General features: G+C 43.3%; 1 protein-coding gene and 16 non-coding genes across 21 annotated transcripts in view; all 17 read right to left on the bottom strand.

The window, feature by feature from the left end:
• Nucleotides 1-16,549, bottom strand: part of rbfox3a (RNA binding fox-1 homolog 3a) — a 530,829-nt gene that overhangs the window by 315,110 nt on the left and 199,170 nt on the right. The gene's annotated exons all lie outside the window — the stretch shown is intronic.
• trnak-cuu (transfer RNA lysine (anticodon CUU)) lies at nucleotides 1,122-1,195 on the bottom strand. Its single transcript has one exon. It is a non-coding gene; the product is annotated as a tRNA-Lys (tRNA).
• Nucleotides 2,842-2,915, bottom strand: trnak-cuu (transfer RNA lysine (anticodon CUU)). The gene has a single exon. It is a non-coding gene; the product is annotated as a tRNA-Lys (tRNA).
• Nucleotides 3,551-3,632, bottom strand: trnas-gcu (transfer RNA serine (anticodon GCU)). Its single transcript has one exon. It is a non-coding gene; the product is annotated as a tRNA-Ser (tRNA).
• Nucleotides 6,228-6,301, bottom strand: trnak-cuu (transfer RNA lysine (anticodon CUU)). Its single transcript has one exon. It is a non-coding gene; the product is annotated as a tRNA-Lys (tRNA).
• trnak-cuu (transfer RNA lysine (anticodon CUU)) lies at nucleotides 6,774-6,847 on the bottom strand. The gene has a single exon. It is a non-coding gene; the product is annotated as a tRNA-Lys (tRNA).
• Nucleotides 7,483-7,564, bottom strand: trnas-gcu (transfer RNA serine (anticodon GCU)). Its single transcript has one exon. It is a non-coding gene; the product is annotated as a tRNA-Ser (tRNA).
• Nucleotides 9,068-9,141, bottom strand: trnak-cuu (transfer RNA lysine (anticodon CUU)). The gene has a single exon. It is a non-coding gene; the product is annotated as a tRNA-Lys (tRNA).
• Nucleotides 9,614-9,687, bottom strand: trnak-cuu (transfer RNA lysine (anticodon CUU)). Its single transcript has one exon. It is a non-coding gene; the product is annotated as a tRNA-Lys (tRNA).
• Nucleotides 10,279-10,360, bottom strand: trnas-gcu (transfer RNA serine (anticodon GCU)). Its single transcript has one exon. It is a non-coding gene; the product is annotated as a tRNA-Ser (tRNA).
• Nucleotides 10,744-10,817, bottom strand: trnak-cuu (transfer RNA lysine (anticodon CUU)). Its single transcript has one exon. It is a non-coding gene; the product is annotated as a tRNA-Lys (tRNA).
• On the bottom strand, nucleotides 11,290-11,363 carry trnak-cuu (transfer RNA lysine (anticodon CUU)). Its single transcript has one exon. It is a non-coding gene; the product is annotated as a tRNA-Lys (tRNA).
• On the bottom strand, nucleotides 12,373-12,446 carry trnak-cuu (transfer RNA lysine (anticodon CUU)). Its single transcript has one exon. It is a non-coding gene; the product is annotated as a tRNA-Lys (tRNA).
• Nucleotides 12,896-12,969, bottom strand: trnak-cuu (transfer RNA lysine (anticodon CUU)). The gene has a single exon. It is a non-coding gene; the product is annotated as a tRNA-Lys (tRNA).
• Nucleotides 13,338-13,419, bottom strand: trnas-gcu (transfer RNA serine (anticodon GCU)). Its single transcript has one exon. It is a non-coding gene; the product is annotated as a tRNA-Ser (tRNA).
• On the bottom strand, nucleotides 13,842-13,915 carry trnak-cuu (transfer RNA lysine (anticodon CUU)). The gene has a single exon. It is a non-coding gene; the product is annotated as a tRNA-Lys (tRNA).
• trnas-gcu (transfer RNA serine (anticodon GCU)) lies at nucleotides 15,617-15,698 on the bottom strand. The gene has a single exon. It is a non-coding gene; the product is annotated as a tRNA-Ser (tRNA).

Raw genomic sequence — 16,549 nt, 5'->3', positions numbered from 1 at the left:
TAGATCTAATCTATGGATGAGCATTGTTGTGCTGAATTTCTGGTCTTAAAAGGTTCCTCGCCCAACGTGGGGCTCGAACCCACGACCCTGAGATTAAGAGTCTCAAGCTCTACCGAACTGAGCTAGCCAGGCTTCTTTGAGCACCACATCACATCGCAAGAGAAACCTCAGATGGTTAGACACGTTTCATGATAATAAAAACACTGGAGTCCAAAGACAACCGAGGTCTGAGGAGATGATCAGATGTCAGACAGTTTTGCCCTAAACCTCCTTGACCACATGGTCTGTGAACTTAGCCAGCCACAACCATGTTGCATAACTCTTTGTCCACAAGATTAAGCACATCCATTCCATACCATGCTTTGTCAAGGGATCTGATCTCTTGCAGATTTTACTGCTGGCTAAACTATGGCATCAAGAGAAAGATGTTCTGATCAGGTATAGATGTTGGATTAGTGTGTATGAAAGTGGGGGGTTAATATGCTGTGGTCTTTCCTTGCATCAGTAATCATTTTAGCTTTGGTAGATCTAATCTATGGATGAGCATTGTTGTGCTGAATTTCTGGTCTTAAAAGGTTCCTCGCCCAACGTGGGGCTCGAACCCACGACCCTGAGATTAAGAGTCTCATGCTCTACCGAACTGAGCTAGCCAGGCTTCTTTGAGCACCACATCACATCGCAAGAGAAACCTCAGATGGTTAGACACGTTTCATGATAATTAAAACACTGGAGTCCAAAGACAACCGAGGTCTGAGGAGATGATCAGATGTCAGACAGTTTTGCCCTAAACCTCCTTGACCACATGTTCTGTGAACTTAGCCAGCCACAACCATGTTGCATAACTCTTTGTCCACAAGATCAAGCATGTCCATACCATGCTTTGGCAAGAGATCCGATGTTTTGCAGTTTTCACTCCTGGCTTAGGTATGGCATCAAGAGAATTTCAGGAATCAATCCAAAACAACATGTTCTGATCAGGTATAGATGTTGGATTGGTGTGTATGAAAGTGGGGGGTCAATATGCTGTGGTCTTTCCTTGCATCAGTAATCATTTTAGCTTTGGTAGATCTAATCTATGGATGAGCATTGTTGTGCTGAATTTCTGGTCTTAAAAGGTTCCTCGCCCAACGTGGGGCTCGAACCCACGACCCTGAGATTAAGAGTCTCATGCTCTACCGAACTGAGCTAGCCGGGCTTCTTTGAGCACCACATCACATCGCAAGAGAAACTTCAGATGGTTAGACACGTTTCATGATAATTAAAACACTGGAGTCCAAAGACAACCGAGGTCTGAGGAGATGATCAGATCTCACAGACAGTTTTGTCTAAACCTCCTTGACCACAAGTTCTGTGATCTTAGCCAGCCACAACCATGTTGCATAACTCTTTGTCCACAAGATCAAGCATATCCATACCATACCATGCTTTGTCAAGAGATCCAATGTTTTGCAGTTTTCACTCCTGGCTTAGGTATGGCATCAAGAGTATTTCAGGAATCAATCCAAAACAACATGTTGTGATCAGGTATAGATGTTGGATTGGTGTGTATTAAACTGGGGGAATGTATATGCTCTGATCTTTTCTTGCATGAGGAATCATTTAAGCTTTAGTACAAGTGAGACTTGGAATAGCATTATTTTGCTCAATTCCTTGTCTTAAAGGCCTCATTGCCCAACGTGGGGCTGAAACCCACAACCCTGAGATGAAGAGTGTCACGGTCTACTGAGCAGACCTCACCACTCTCTGTGGAGCTTTGCATCCGCCATACCAGGTGGTGATGCAGCCAGTCAGGATACTCTCAATGGTGCACTTGTGAAAGCTGCAAAGTGTTCGACGAGGATGGGATTCGAACCCACGCGTGCAGAGCACAATGGATTAGCAGTTTTGTTCCTTTCTGATCAACTAAAAAATTTTGATTGGTGTATAATTAAAACACTGTAGTCCAAAGACAACCAAGGTTGCCCTAAACCTCCTTGACCACATGTTCTGTGAACTTAGCCAGCCACAACCATGTTGCAAAACTCTTTCTCCACAAGATCAAGCATATCCATACCATGCTTTGGGTAGAGATCCGATGTTTTGCAGTTTTCACTCCTGGCTTAGGTATGGCATCAAGAGAATTTCAGGAATCAATCCAAAACAACATGTTCTGATCAGGTATAGATGTTGGATTGGTGTATATGAAAGTGGGGGGTCAATATGCTGTGGTCTTTCCTTGCATCGGTAATCATTTTAGCTTTAGTAGATCTAATCTATGGATGAGCATTGTTGTGCTGAATTTCTGGTCTTAAAAGGTTCCTCGCCCAACGTGGGGCTCGAAACCACGACCCTGAGATTAAGAGTCTCATGCTCTACCGAACTGAGCTAGCCGGGCTTTATTGAGCACAACATCACATCACAACAGAAACCTCAGATGGTTAGACACGTTTCATGATAATTAAATCACTGGAGTCCAAAGACAACCTAGGTCTGAGGAGATGATCAGATCTCACAGACAGTTTTGTCTAAACCTCCTTGACCACAAGTTCTGTGATCTTAGCCAGCCACAACCATGTTGCATAACTCTTTGTCCACAAGATCAAGCATGTCCATACCATGCTTTGGCAAGAGATCCGATGTTTTGCAGTTTTCACTCCTGGCTTAGGTATGGCATCAAGAGAATTTCAGGAATCAATCCAAAACAACATGTTCTGATCAGGTATAGATGTTGGATTGGTGTGTATGAAAGTGGGGGGTTAATATGCTGTGGTCTTTCCTTGCATCAGTAATCATTTTAGCTTTGGTAGATCTAATCTATGGATGAGCATTGTTGTGCTGAATTTCTGGTCTTAAAAGGTTCCTCGCCCAACGTGGGGCTCGAACCCACGACCCTGAGATTAAGAGTCTCATGCTCTACCGAACTGAGCTAGCCGGGCTTCTTTGAGCACCACATCACATTGCAAGAGAAACCTCAGATAGTTAGACACGTTTCATGATAATAAAAACACTGGAGTCCAAAGACAACCGAGGTCTGAGGAGATGATCAGATGTCAGACAGTTTTGCCCTAAACCTCCTTGACCACAAGTTCTGTGAACTTAGCCAGCCACAACCATGTTGCATAACTGTTTGTCCACAAGATCAAGCATATCCATACCATACCATGCTTTGTCAAGAGATCCAATGTTTTGCAGTTTTCACTCCTGGCTTAGGTATGGCATCAAGAGTATTTCAGGAATCAATCCAAAACAACATGTTGTGATCAGGTATAGATGTTGGATTGGTGTGTATGAAACTGGGGGAATGTATATGCTCTGATCTTTTCTTGCATGAGGAATCATTTAAGCTTTAGTACAAGTGAGACTTGGAATAGCATTATTTTGCTCAATTCCTTGTCTTAAAGGCCTCATTGCCCAACTTGGGGCTGAAACCCACAACCCTGAGATGAAGAGTGTCACGGTCTACTGAGCAGACCTCACCACTCTCTGTGGAGCTTTGCATCTGCCATACCAGGTGGTGATGCAGCCAGTCAGGATACTCTCAATGGTGCACTTGTGAAAGCTGCAAAGTGTTCGACGAGGATGGGATTCGAACCCACGCGTGCAGAGCACAATGGATTAGCAGTCCATCGCCTTAACCACTCGGCCACCTCGTCTCATTTTGTTCCTTTCTGATCAACTAAAAAATTTTGATTGGTGTATAATTAAAACACTGTAGTCCAAAGACAACCAAGGTTGCCCTAAACCTCCTTGACCACATGTTCTGTGAACTTAGCCAGCCACAACCATGTTGCAAAACTCTTTCTCCACAAGATCAAGCATATCCATACCATGCTTTGGGTAGAGATCCGATGTTTTGCAGTTTTCACTCCTGGCTTAGGTATGGCATCAAGAGAATTTCAGGAATCAATCCAAAACAACATGTTCTGATCAGGTATAGATGTTGGGTGGGGGGGAAGGAAGTGGGGGGTCAATATGCTGTGGTCTTTCCTTGCATCAGTAATCATTTTAGCTTTAGTAGATCTTATCTATGGATGAGCATTGTTGTGCTGAATTTCTGGTCTTAAAAGGTTCCTCACCCAACGTGGGGCTCGAACCCACGACCCTGAGATTAAGAGTCTCATGCTCTACCGAACTGAGCTAGCCGGGCTTTATTGAGCACAACATCACATCACAACAGAAACCTCAGATGGTTAGACACGTTTCATGATAATTAAATCACTGTAGTCCAAAGACAACCTAGGTCTGAGGAGATGATCAGATCTCACAGACAGTTTTGTCTAAACCTCCTTGACCATAAGTTCTGTGATCTTAGCCAGCCACAACCATGTTGCATAACTCTTTGTCCACAAGATCAAGCATATCCATACCATGCTTTGGCAAGAGATCCGATGTTTTGCAGTTTTCACTCCTGGCTTAGGTATGGCATCAAGAGAATTTCAGGAATCAATCCAAAACAACATGTTCTGATCAGGTATAGATGTTGGATTGGTGTGTATGAAAGTGGGGGGTCAATATGCTGTGGTCTTTCCTTGCATCGGTAATCATTTTAGCTTTAGTAGATCTAATCTATGGATGAGCATTGTTGTGCTGAATTTCTGGTCTTAAAAGGTTCCTCACCCAACGTGGGGCTCAAACCCACGACCCTGAGATTAAGAGTCTCATGCTCTACCGAACTGAGCTAGCCGGGCTTTATTGAGCACAACATCACATCACAACAGAAACCTCAGATGGTTAGACACGTTTCATGATAATTAAATCACTGTAGTCCAAAGACAACCTAGGTCTGAGGAGATGATCAGATCTCACAGACAGTTTTGTCTAAACCTCCTTGACCACAAGTTCTGTGATCTTAGCCAGCCACAACCATGTTGCATAGCTCTTTGTCCACAAGATCCAGCATGTCCATACCATGCTTTGGCAAGAGATCCGATGTTTTGCAGTTTTTACTGCTGGATAAACTATGGCATCAAGAGAAATTAAGGGAGTCAATTCAAAACAAGACATTCATATTAGGTATAGATGTTGGATTGGTGTGTATGAAAGTGGGGGGTCAATATGCTGTGGTCTTTCCTTGCATCAGTAATCATTTTAGCTTTAGTAGATCTAATCTATGGATGAGCATTGTTGTGCTGAATTTCTGGTCTTAAAAGGTTCCTCACCCAACGTGGGGCTCGAACCCACAACCCTGAGATTAAGAGTCTCATGCTCTACCGAACTGAGCTAGCCGGGCTTCTTTGAGCACCACATCACATCGCAAGAGAAACCTCAGATGGTTAGACACGTTTCATGATAATTAAATCACTGTAGTCCAAAGACAACCTAGGTCTGAGGAGATGATCAGATGTCAGACAGTTTTGCCCTAAACCTCCTTGACCACATGTTCTGTGAACTTAGCCAGCCACAACCATGTTGCATAACTCTTTGTCCACAAGATCAAGCATATCCATACCATACCATGCTTTGGCAAGAGATCCGATGTTTTGCAGTTTTTACTGCTGGATAAACTATGGCATCAAGAGAAATTAAGGGAGTCAATTCAAAACAAGACATTCATATTAGCTATAGTTGTTGGATTGGTGTGTATGAAACTGGGGGGTTAATATGCTGTGGTCTTTCCTTGCATCAGTAATCATTTTAGCTTTGGTAGATCTAATCTATGGATGAGCATTGTTGTGCTGAATTTCTGGTCTTAAAAGGTTCCTCACCCAACGTGGGGCTCGAACCCACGACCCTGAGATTAAGAGTCTCATGCTCTACCGAACTGAGCTAGCCGGGCTTCTTTGAGCACCACATCACATCGCAAGAGAAACCTCAGATGGTTAGACACGTTTCATGATAATTAAATCACTGTAGTCCAAAGACAACCTAGGTCTGAGGAGATGATCAGATGTCAGACAGTTTTGCCCTAAACCTCCTTGACCACATGTTCTGTGAACTTAGCCAGCCACAACCATGTTGCATAACTCTTTGTCCACAAGATCAAGCATATCCATACCATACCATGCTTTGGCAAGAGATCCGATGTTTTGCAGTTTTTACTGCTGGATAAACTATGGCATCAAGAGAAATTAAGGGAGTCAATTCAAAACAAGACATTCATATTAGCTATAGTTGTTGGATTGGTGTGTATGAAAGTGGGGGGTTAATATGCTGTGGTCTTTCCTTGCATCAGTAATCATTTTAGCTTTGGTAGATCTAATCTATGGATGAGCATTGTTGTGCTGAATTTCTGGTCTTAAAAGGTTCCTCGCCCAACGTGGGGCTCGAACCCACGACCCTGAGATTAAGAGTCTCATGCTCTACCGAACTGAGCTAGCCGGGCTTCTTTGAGCACCACATCACATCGCAAGAGAAACCTCAGATAGTTAGACACCTTTCATGATAATTAAAACACTGGAGTCCAAAGACAACCAAGGTCTGAGGAGATGATCAGATGTCAGAACGTTTTGCCCTAAACCTCCTTGACCACATGTTCTGTGAACTTAGCCAGCCACAACCATGTTGCATAACTCTTTGTCCACAAGATCAAGCATATCCATACCATACCATGCTTTGGCAAGAGATCCGATGTTTTGCAGTTTTTACTGCTGGATAAACTATGGCATCAAGAGAAATTAAGGGTGTCAATTCAAAACAAGACATTCATATTAGCTATAGTTGTTGGATTGGTGTGTATGAAAGTGGGGGGTTAATATGCTGTGGTCTTTCCTTGCATCAGTAATCATTTTAGCTTTGGTAGATCTAATCTATGGATGAGCATTGTTGTGCTGAATTTCTGGTCTTAAAAGGTTCCTCGCCCAACGTGGGGCTCGAACCCACGACCCTGAGATTAAGAGTCTCATGCTCTACCGAACTGAGCTAGCCGGGCTTCTTTGAGCACCACATCACATTGCAAGAGAAACCTCAGATAGTTAGACACGTTTCATGATAATAAAAACACTGGAGTCCAAAGACAACCGAGGTCTGAGGAGATGATCAGATGTCAGACAGTTTTGCCCTAAACCTCCTTGACCACAAGTTCTGTGAACTTAGCCAGCCACAACCATGTTGCATAACTGTTTGTCCACAAGATCAAGCATATCCATACCATACCATGCTTTGTCAAGAGATCCAATGTTTTGCAGTTTTCACTCCTGGCTTAGGTATGGCATCAAGAGTATTTCAGGAATCAATCCAAAACAACATGTTGTGATCAGGTATAGATGTTGGATTGGTGTGTATGAAACTGGGGGAATGTATATGCTCTGATCTTTTCTTGCATGAGGAATCATTTAAGCTTTAGTACAAGTGAGACTTGGAATAGCATTATTTTGCTCAATTCCTTGTCTTAAAGGCCTCATTGCCCAACGTGGGGCTGAAACCCACAACCCTGAGATGAAGAGTGTCACGGTCTACTGAGCAGACCTCACCACTCTCTGTGGAGCTTTGCATCTGCCATACCAGGTGGTGATGCAGCCAGTCAGGATACTCTCAATGGTGCACTTGTGAAAGCTGCAAAGTGTTCGACGAGGATGGGATTCGAACCCACGCGTGCAGAGCACAATGGATTAGCAGTCCATCGCCTTAACCACTCGGCCACCTCGTCTCATTTTGTTCCTTTCTGATCAACTAAAAAATTTTGATTGGTGTATAATTAAAACACTGTAGTCCAAAGACAACCAAGGTTGCCCTAAACCTCCTTGACCACATGTTCTGTGAACTTAGCCAGCCACAACCATGTTGCAAAACTCTTTCTCCACAAGATCAAGCATATCCATACCATGCTTTGGGTAGAGATCCGATGTTTTGCAGTTTTCACTCCTGGCTTAGGTATGGCATCAAGAGAATTTCAGGAATCAATCCAAAACAACATGTTCTGATCAGGTATAGATGTTGGGTGGGGGGGAAGGAAGTGGGGGGTCAATATGCTGTGGTCTTTCCTTGCATCAGTAATCATTTTAGCTTTAGTAGATCTTATCTATGGATGAGCATTGTTGTGCTGAATTTCTGGTCTTAAAAGGTTCCTCACCCAACGTGGGGCTCGAACCCACGACCCTGAGATTAAGAGTCTCATGCTCTACCGAACTGAGCTAGCCGGGCTTTATTGAGCACAACATCACATCACAACAGAAACCTCAGATGGTTAGACACGTTTCATGATAATTAAATCACTGTAGTCCAAAGACAACCTAGGTCTGAGGAGATGATCAGATCTCACAGACAGTTTTGTCTAAACCTCCTTGACCATAAGTTCTGTGATCTTAGCCAGCCACAACCATGTTGCATAACTCTTTGTCCACAAGATCAAGCATATCCATACCATGCTTTGGCAAGAGATCCGATGTTTTGCAGTTTTCACTCCTGGCTTAGGTATGGCATCAAGAGAATTTCAGGAATCAATCCAAAACAACATGTTCTGATCAGGTATAGATGTTGGATTGGTGTGTATGAAAGTGGGGGGTCAATATGCTGTGGTCTTTCCTTGCATCGGTAATCATTTTAGCTTTAGTAGATCTAATCTATGGATGAGCATTGTTGTGCTGAATTTCTGGTCTTAAAAGGTTCCTCACCCAACGTGGGGCTCAAACCCACGACCCTGAGATTAAGAGTCTCATGCTCTACCGAACTGAGCTAGCCGGGCTTTATTGAGCACAACATCACATCACAACAGAAACCTCAGATGGTTAGACACGTTTCATGATAATTAAATCACTGTAGTCCAAAGACAACCTAGGTCTGAGGAGATGATCAGATCTCACAGACAGTTTTGTCTAAACCTCCTTGACCACAAGTTCTGTGATCTTAGCCAGCCACAACCATGTTGCATAGCTCTTTGTCCACAAGATCCAGCATGTCCATACCATGCTTTGGCAAGAGATCCGATGTTTTGCAGTTTTTACTGCTGGATAAACTATGGCATCAAGAGAAATTAAGGGAGTCAATTCAAAACAAGACATTCATATTAGCTATAGTTGTTGGATTGGTGTGTATGAAAGTGGGGGGTTAATATGCTGTGGTCTTTCCTTGCATCAGTAATCATTTTAGCTTTGGTAGATCTAATCTATGGATGAGCATTGTTGTGCTGAATTTCTGGTCTTAAAAGGTTCCTCGCCCAACGTGGGGCTCGAACCCACGACCCTGAGATTAAGAGTCTCATGCTCTACCGAACTGAGCTAGCCGGGCTTCTTTGAGCACCACATCACATCGCAAGAGAAACCTCAGATAGTTAGACACGTTTCATGATAATTAAAACACTGGAGTTCAAAGACAACCAAGGTCTGAGGAGATGATCAGATGTCAGAACGTTTTGCCCTAAACCTCCTTGACCACATGTTCTGTGAACTTAGCCAGCCACAACCATGTTGCATAACTCTTTGTCCACAAGATCAAGCATATCCATACCATACCATGCTTTGGCAAGAGATCCGATGTTTTGCAGTTTTTACTGCTGGATAAACTATGGCATCAAGAGAAATTAAGGGAGTCAATTCAAAACAAGACATTCATATTAGCTATAGTTGTTGGATTGGTGTGTATGAAAGTGGGGGGTTAATATGCTGTGGTCTTTCCTTGCATCAGTAATCATTTTAGCTTTGGTAGATCTAATCTATGGATGAGCATTGTTGTGCTGAATTTCTGGTCTTAAAAGGTTCCTCGCCCAACGTGGGGCTCGAACCCACGACCCTGAGATTAAGAGTCTCATGCTCTACCGAACTGAGCTAGCCGGGCTTCTTTGAGCACCACATCACATCACAACAGAAACCTCAGATGGTTAGACACGTTTCATGATAATTAAATCACTGTAGTCCAAAGACAACCTAGGTCTGAGGAGATGATCAGATCTCACAGACAGTTTTGTCTAAACCTCCTTGACCACAAGTTCTGTGATCTTAGCCAGCCACAACCATGTTGCATAGCTCTTTGTCCACAAGATCCAGCATGTCCATACCATGCTTTGGCAAGAGATCCGATGTTTTGCAGTTTTTACTGCTGGATAAACTATGGCATCAAGAGAAATTAAGGGAGTCAATTCAAAACAAGACATTCATATTAGCTATAGATGTTGGATTGGTGTGTATGAAAGTGGGGGGTCAATATGCTGTGGTCTTTCCTTGCATCAGTAATCATTTTAGCTTTAGTAGATCTAATCTATGGATGAGCATTGTTGTGCTGAATTTCTGGTCTTAAAAGGTTCCTCGCCCAACGTGGGGCTCGAACCCACGACCCTGAGATTAAGAGTCTCATGCTCTACCGAACCAGGTGGTGATGCAGCCAGTCAGGATACTCTCAATGGTGCACTTGTGAAAGCTGCAAAGTGTTCGACGAGGATGGGATTCGAACCCACGCGTGCAGAGCACAATGGATTAGCAGTCCATCGCCTTAACCACTCGGCCACCTCGTCTCGTTTTGTTCCTTTCTGATAATTAAAACACTGTAGTCCAAAGCCCTAAACCTCCTTGACCACATGTTCTGTGAACTTAGCCAGCCACAACCATGTTGCAAAACTCTTTCTCCACAAGATCAAGCATATCCATACCATGCTTTGTCAAGGGATCCGATGTTTTGCAGTTTTTACTGCTGGATAAACTATGGCATCAAGAGAAATTAAGGGAGTCAATTCAAAACAAGACATTCATATTAGCTATAGATGTTGGATTGGTGTGTATGAAAGTGGGGGGTCAATATGCTGTGGTCTTTCCTTGCATCAGTAATCATTTTAGCTTTAGTAGATCTAATCTATGGATGAGCATTGTTGTGCTGAATTTCTGGTCTTAAAAGGTTCCTCGCCCAACGTGGGGCTCGAACCCACGACCCTGAGATTAAGAGTCTCATGCTCTACCGAACTGAGCTAGCCGGGCTTCTTTGAGCACCACATCACATCGCAAGAGAAACCTCAGATGGTTAGACACGTTTCATGATAATTAAATCACTGTAGTCCAAAGACAACCTAGGTCTGAGGAGATGATCAGATGTCAGACAGTTTTGCCCTAAACCTCCTTGACCACATGTTCTGTGAACTTAGCCAGCCACAACCATGTTGCATAACTCTTTGTCCACAAGATCAAGCATATCCATACCATACCATGCTTTGGCAAGAGATCCGATGTTTTGCAGTTTTTACTGCTGGATAAACTATGGCATCAAGAGAAATTAAGGGAGTCAATTCAAAACAAGACATTCATATTAGCTATAGTTGTTGGATTGGTGTGTATGAAAGTGGGGGGTTAATATGCTGTGGTCTTTCCTTGCATCAGTAATCATTTTAGCTTTGGTAGATCTAATCTATGGATGAGCATTGTTGTGCTGAATTTCTGGTCTTAAAAGGTTCCTCGCCCAACGTGGGGCTCGAACCCACGACCCTGAGATTAAGAGTCTCATGCTCTACCGAACTGAGCTAGCCGGGCTTCTTTGAGCACCACATCACATCGCAAGAGAAACCTCAGATAGTTAGACACGTTTCATGATAATTAAAACACTGGAGTCCAAAGACAACCGAGGTCTGAGGAGATGATCAGATGTCAGAACGTTTTGCCCTAAACCTCCTTGACCACATGTTCTGTGAACTTAGCCAGCCACAACCATGTTGCATAACTCTTTGTCCACAAGATCAAGCATATCCATACCATACCATGCTTTGTCAAGAGATCCAATGTTTTGCAGTTTTTACTCCCTGGCATCAAGAGTATTTCAGGAATCAATCCAAAACAACATGTTGTGATCAGGTATAGATGTTGGATTGGTGTGTATGAAACTGGGGGAATGTATGTGCTCTGATCTTTTCTTGCATGAGGAATCATTTAAGCTTTAGTACAAGTGAGACTTGGATTAGCATTATTTTGCTCAATTCCTTGTCTTAAAGGCCTCATTGCCCAACATGGGGCTGAAACCCACAACCCTGAGATGAAGAGTGTCACAGTCTACTGAGCAGACCTCACCACTCTTTATTGAGCACAACATCACATCACAACAGAAACCTCAGATGGTTAGACACGTTTCATGATAATTAAATCACTGTAGTCCAAAGACAACCTAGGTCTGAGGAGATGATCAGATCTCACAGACAGTTTTGTCTAAACCTCCTTGACCACAAGTTCTGTGATCTTAGCCAGCCACAACCATGTTGCATAACTCTTTGTCCACAAGATCAAGCATATCCATACCATACCATGCTTTGGCAAGAGATCCGATGTTTTGCAGTTTTTACTGCTGGATAAACTATGGCATCAAGAGAAATTAAGGGAGTCAATTCAAAACAAGATATTCATATTAGCTATAGTTGTTGGATTGGTGTGTATGAAAGTGGGGGGTTAATATGCTGTGGTCTTTCCTTGCATCAGTAATCATTTTAGCTTTGGTAGATCTAATCTATGGATGAGCATTGTTGTGCTGAATTTCTGGTCTTAAAAGGTTCCTCGCCCAACGTGGGGCTCGAACCCACGACCCTGAGATTAAGAGTCTCATGCTCTACCGAACTGAGCTAGCCGGGCTTCTTTGAGCACCACATCACATCGCAAGAGAAACCTCAGATGGTTAGACACCTTTCATGATAATTAAATCACTGTAGTCCAAAGACAACCTAGGTCTGAGGAGATGATCAGATCTCACAGACAGTTTTGTCTAAACCTCCTTGACCACATGTTCTGTGAACTTAGCCAGCCACAACCATGTTGCATAACTCTTTGTCCACAAGATTAAGCACATCCATACCATACCATGCTTTGTCAAGGGATCTGATCTCTTGCAGATTTTACTGCTGGCTAAACTATGGCATCAAGAGAAAGATGTTCTGATCAGGTATAGATGTTGGGTGGGGGGGAAGGAAGTGGGGGGTCAATATGCTGTGGTCTTTCCTTGCATCAGTAATCATTTTAGCTTTAGTAGATCTAATCTATGGATGAGCATTGTTGTGCTGAATTTCTGGTCTTAAAAGGTTCCTCGCCCAACGTGGGGCTCGAACCCACGACCCTGAGATTAAGAGTCTCATGCTCTACCGAACTGAGCTAGCCGGGCTTCTTTGAACACCACATCACATCGCAAGAGAAACAACATGTTGTGATCAGGTATAGATGTTGGATTGGTGTGTATGAAACTGGGGGAATGTATATGCTCTGATCTTTTCTTGCATGAGGAATCATTTAAGCTTTAGTACAAGTGAGACTTGGATTAGCATTATTTTGCTCAATTCCTTGTCTTAAAGGCCTTAAAATCTTAAAATTGCCCAACGTGGGGCTGAAACCCACAACCCTGAGATGAAGAGTGTCACGGTCTACTGAGCAGACCTCACCACTCTCTGTGGAGCTTTGCATCTGCCATACCAGGTGGTGATGCAGCCAGTCAGGATACTCTCAATGGTGCACCTGTGAAAGCTGCAAAGTGTTCGACGAGGATGGGATTCGAACCCACGCGTGCAGAGCACAATGGATTAGCAGTCCATCGCCTTAACCACTCGGCCACCTCGTCTCGTTTTGTTCCTTTCTGATCAACTAAAAAATTTTGATTGGTGTATAATTAAAACACTGTAGTCCAAAGACAACCAAGGTTGCCCTAAACCTCCTTGACCACATGTTCTGTGAACTTAGCCAGCCACAACCATGTTGCAAAACTCTTTCTCCACAAGATCAAGCATATCCATACCATGCTTTGGGTAGAGATCCGATGTTTTGCAGTTTTCACTCCTGGCTTAGGTATGGCATCAAGAGAATTTCAGGAATCAATCCAAAACAAGACATTCATATTACCTATAGTTGTTAGATTGGTGTGTATGAAAGGGGGGGGGTTAATATGCTGTGGTCTTTCCTTGCATCAGTAATCATTTTAGCTTTGGTAGATCTAATCTATGGATGAGCATTGTTGTGCTGAATTTCTGGTCTTAAAAGGTTCCTCGCCCAACGTGGGGCTCGAACCCACGACCCTGAGATTAAGAGTCTCATGCTCTACCGAACTGAGCTAGCCGGGCTTCTTTGAGCACCACATCACATCGCAAGAGAAACCTCAGATGGTTAGACACGTTTCATGATAATTAAAACACTGTAGTCCAAAGACAACCTAGGTCTGAGGAGATGATCAGATCTCACAGACAGTTTTGTCTAAACCTCCTTGACCACATGTTCTGTGAACTTAGCCAGCCACAACCATGTTGCATAACTCTTTGTCCACAAGATTAAGCACATCCATACCATACCATGCTTTGTCAAGGGATCTGATCTCTTGCAGATTTTACTGCTGGCTAAACTATGGCATCAAGAGAAAGATGTTCTGATCAGGTATAGATGTTGGATTGGTGTGTATGAAAGTGGGGGGTTAATATGCTGTGGTCTTTCCTTGCATCAGTAATCATTTTAGCTTTGGTAGATCTAATCTATGGATGAGCATTGTTGTGCTGAATTTCTGGTCTTAAAAGCTTCCTCGCCCAATGTGGGGCTCGAACCCACGACCCTGAGATTAAGAGTCTCATGCTCTACCGAACTGAGCTAGCCGGGCTTTATTGAGCACAACATCACATCACAACAGAAACCTCAGATGGTTAGACACCTTTCATGATAATTAAATCACTGTAGTCCAAAGACAACCTAGGTCTGAGGAGATGATCAGATCTCACAGACAGTTTTGTCTAAACCTCCTTGACCACAAGTTCTGTGATCTTAGCCAGCCACAACCATGTTGCATAACTCTTTGTCCACAAGATCAAGCAAGTCCATACCATGCTTTGGCAAGAGATCCGATCTCTTGCAGTTTTTACTGCTGGATAAACTACGGCATCAAGAGAAATTAAGGGAGTCAATTCAAAACAAGACATTCATATTAGCTATAGTTGTTGGATTGGTGTGTATGAAAGTGGGGGGTTAATATGCTGTGGTCTTTCCTTGCATCAGTAATCATTTTAGCTTTGGTAGATCTAATCTATGGATGAGCATTGTTGTGCTGAATTTCTGGTCTTAAAAGGTTCCTCGCCCAACGTGGGGCTCGAACCCACGACCCTAAATTTAAGAGTCTCACGCTCTACTGAACTGAGCTAGCCGGGCTTCTTTGAGCACCACATCACATCGCAAGAGAAACCTCAGATAGTTAGACACGTTTCATGATAATTAAAACACTGTAGTCCAAAGACAACCGAGGTCTGAGGAGATGATCAGATGTCAGACAGTTTTGCCCTAAACCTCCTTGACCACATGTTCTGTGAACTTAGCCAGCCACAACCATGTTGCATAACTCTTTGTCCACAAGATCAAGCATATCCATACCATACCATGCTTTGTCAAGAGATCCAATGTTTTGCAGTTTTCACTCCTGGTTTAGGAATGGCATCAAGAGTATTTCAGGAATCAATCCAAAACAACATGTTGTGATCAGGTATAGATGTTGGATTGGTGTGTATGAAACTGGGGGAATGTATATGCTCTGATCTTTTCTTGCATGAGGAATCATTTAAGCTTTAGTACAAGTGAGACTTGGATTAGCATTATTTTGCTCAATTCCTTGTCTTAAAGGCCTCATTGCCCAACGTGGGGCTGAAACCCACAACCCTGAGATGAAGAGTGTCACGGTCTACTGAGCAGACCTCACCACTCTCTGTGGAGCTTTGCATCTGCCATACCAGGTGGTGATGCAGCCAGTCAGGATACTCTCAATGGTGCACTTGTGAAAGCTGCAAAGTGTTCGACGAGGATGGGATTCGAACCCACGCGTGCAGAGCACAATGGATTAGCAGTCCATCGCCTTAACCACTCGGCCACCTCGTCTCGTTTTGTTCCTTTCTGATCAACTAAAAAATTTTGATTGGTGTATAATTAAAACACTGTAGTCCAAAGACAACCAAGGTTGCCCTAAACCTCCTTGACCACATGTTCTGTGAACTTAGCCAGCCACAACCATGTTGCAGAACTCTTTCTCCACAAGATCAAGCATATCCATACCATGCTTTGGGTAGAGATCCGATGTTTTGCAGTTTTCACTCCTGGCTTAGGTATGGCATCAAGAGAATTTCAGGAATCAATCCAAAACAAGACATTCATATTACCTATAGTTGTTGGATTGGTGTGTATGAAAGGGGGGGGGTTAATATGCTGTGGTCTTTCCTTGCATCAGTAATCATTTTAGCTTTGGTAGATCTAATCTATGGATGAGCATTGTTGTGCTGAATTTCTGGTCTTAAAAGGTTCCTCGCCCAACGTGGGGGTCGAACCCACGACCCTGAGATTAAGAGTCTCATGCTCTACCGAACTGAGCTAGCCGGGCTTCTTTGAGCACCACATCACATCGCAAGAGAAACCTCAGATGGTTAGACACGTTTCATGATAATTAAAACACTGTAGTCCAAAGACAACCTAGGTCTGAGGAGATGATCAGATCTCACAGACAGTTTTGTCTAAACCTCCTTGACCACATGTTCTGTGAACTTAGCCAGCCACAACCATGTTGCATAACTCTTTGTCCACAAGATTAAGCACATCCATACCATACCATGCTTTGTCAAGGGATCTGATCTCTTGCAGATTTTACTGCTGGCTAAACTATGGCATCAAGAGAAAGATGTTCTGATCAGGTATAGATGTTGGATTGGTGTGTATGAAAGTGGGGGGTTAATATGCTG

This window comes from Paralichthys olivaceus, chromosome 21, assembly GCF_024713975.1.
Source record: "Paralichthys olivaceus isolate ysfri-2021 chromosome 21, ASM2471397v2, whole genome shotgun sequence".
NCBI classification, from domain to species: domain Eukaryota; kingdom Metazoa; phylum Chordata; class Actinopteri; order Pleuronectiformes; family Paralichthyidae; genus Paralichthys; species Paralichthys olivaceus.
The sequence above is the reverse complement of the archived record's forward strand: the minus strand, read 5'-3'. Positions and strand labels throughout refer to the sequence as shown.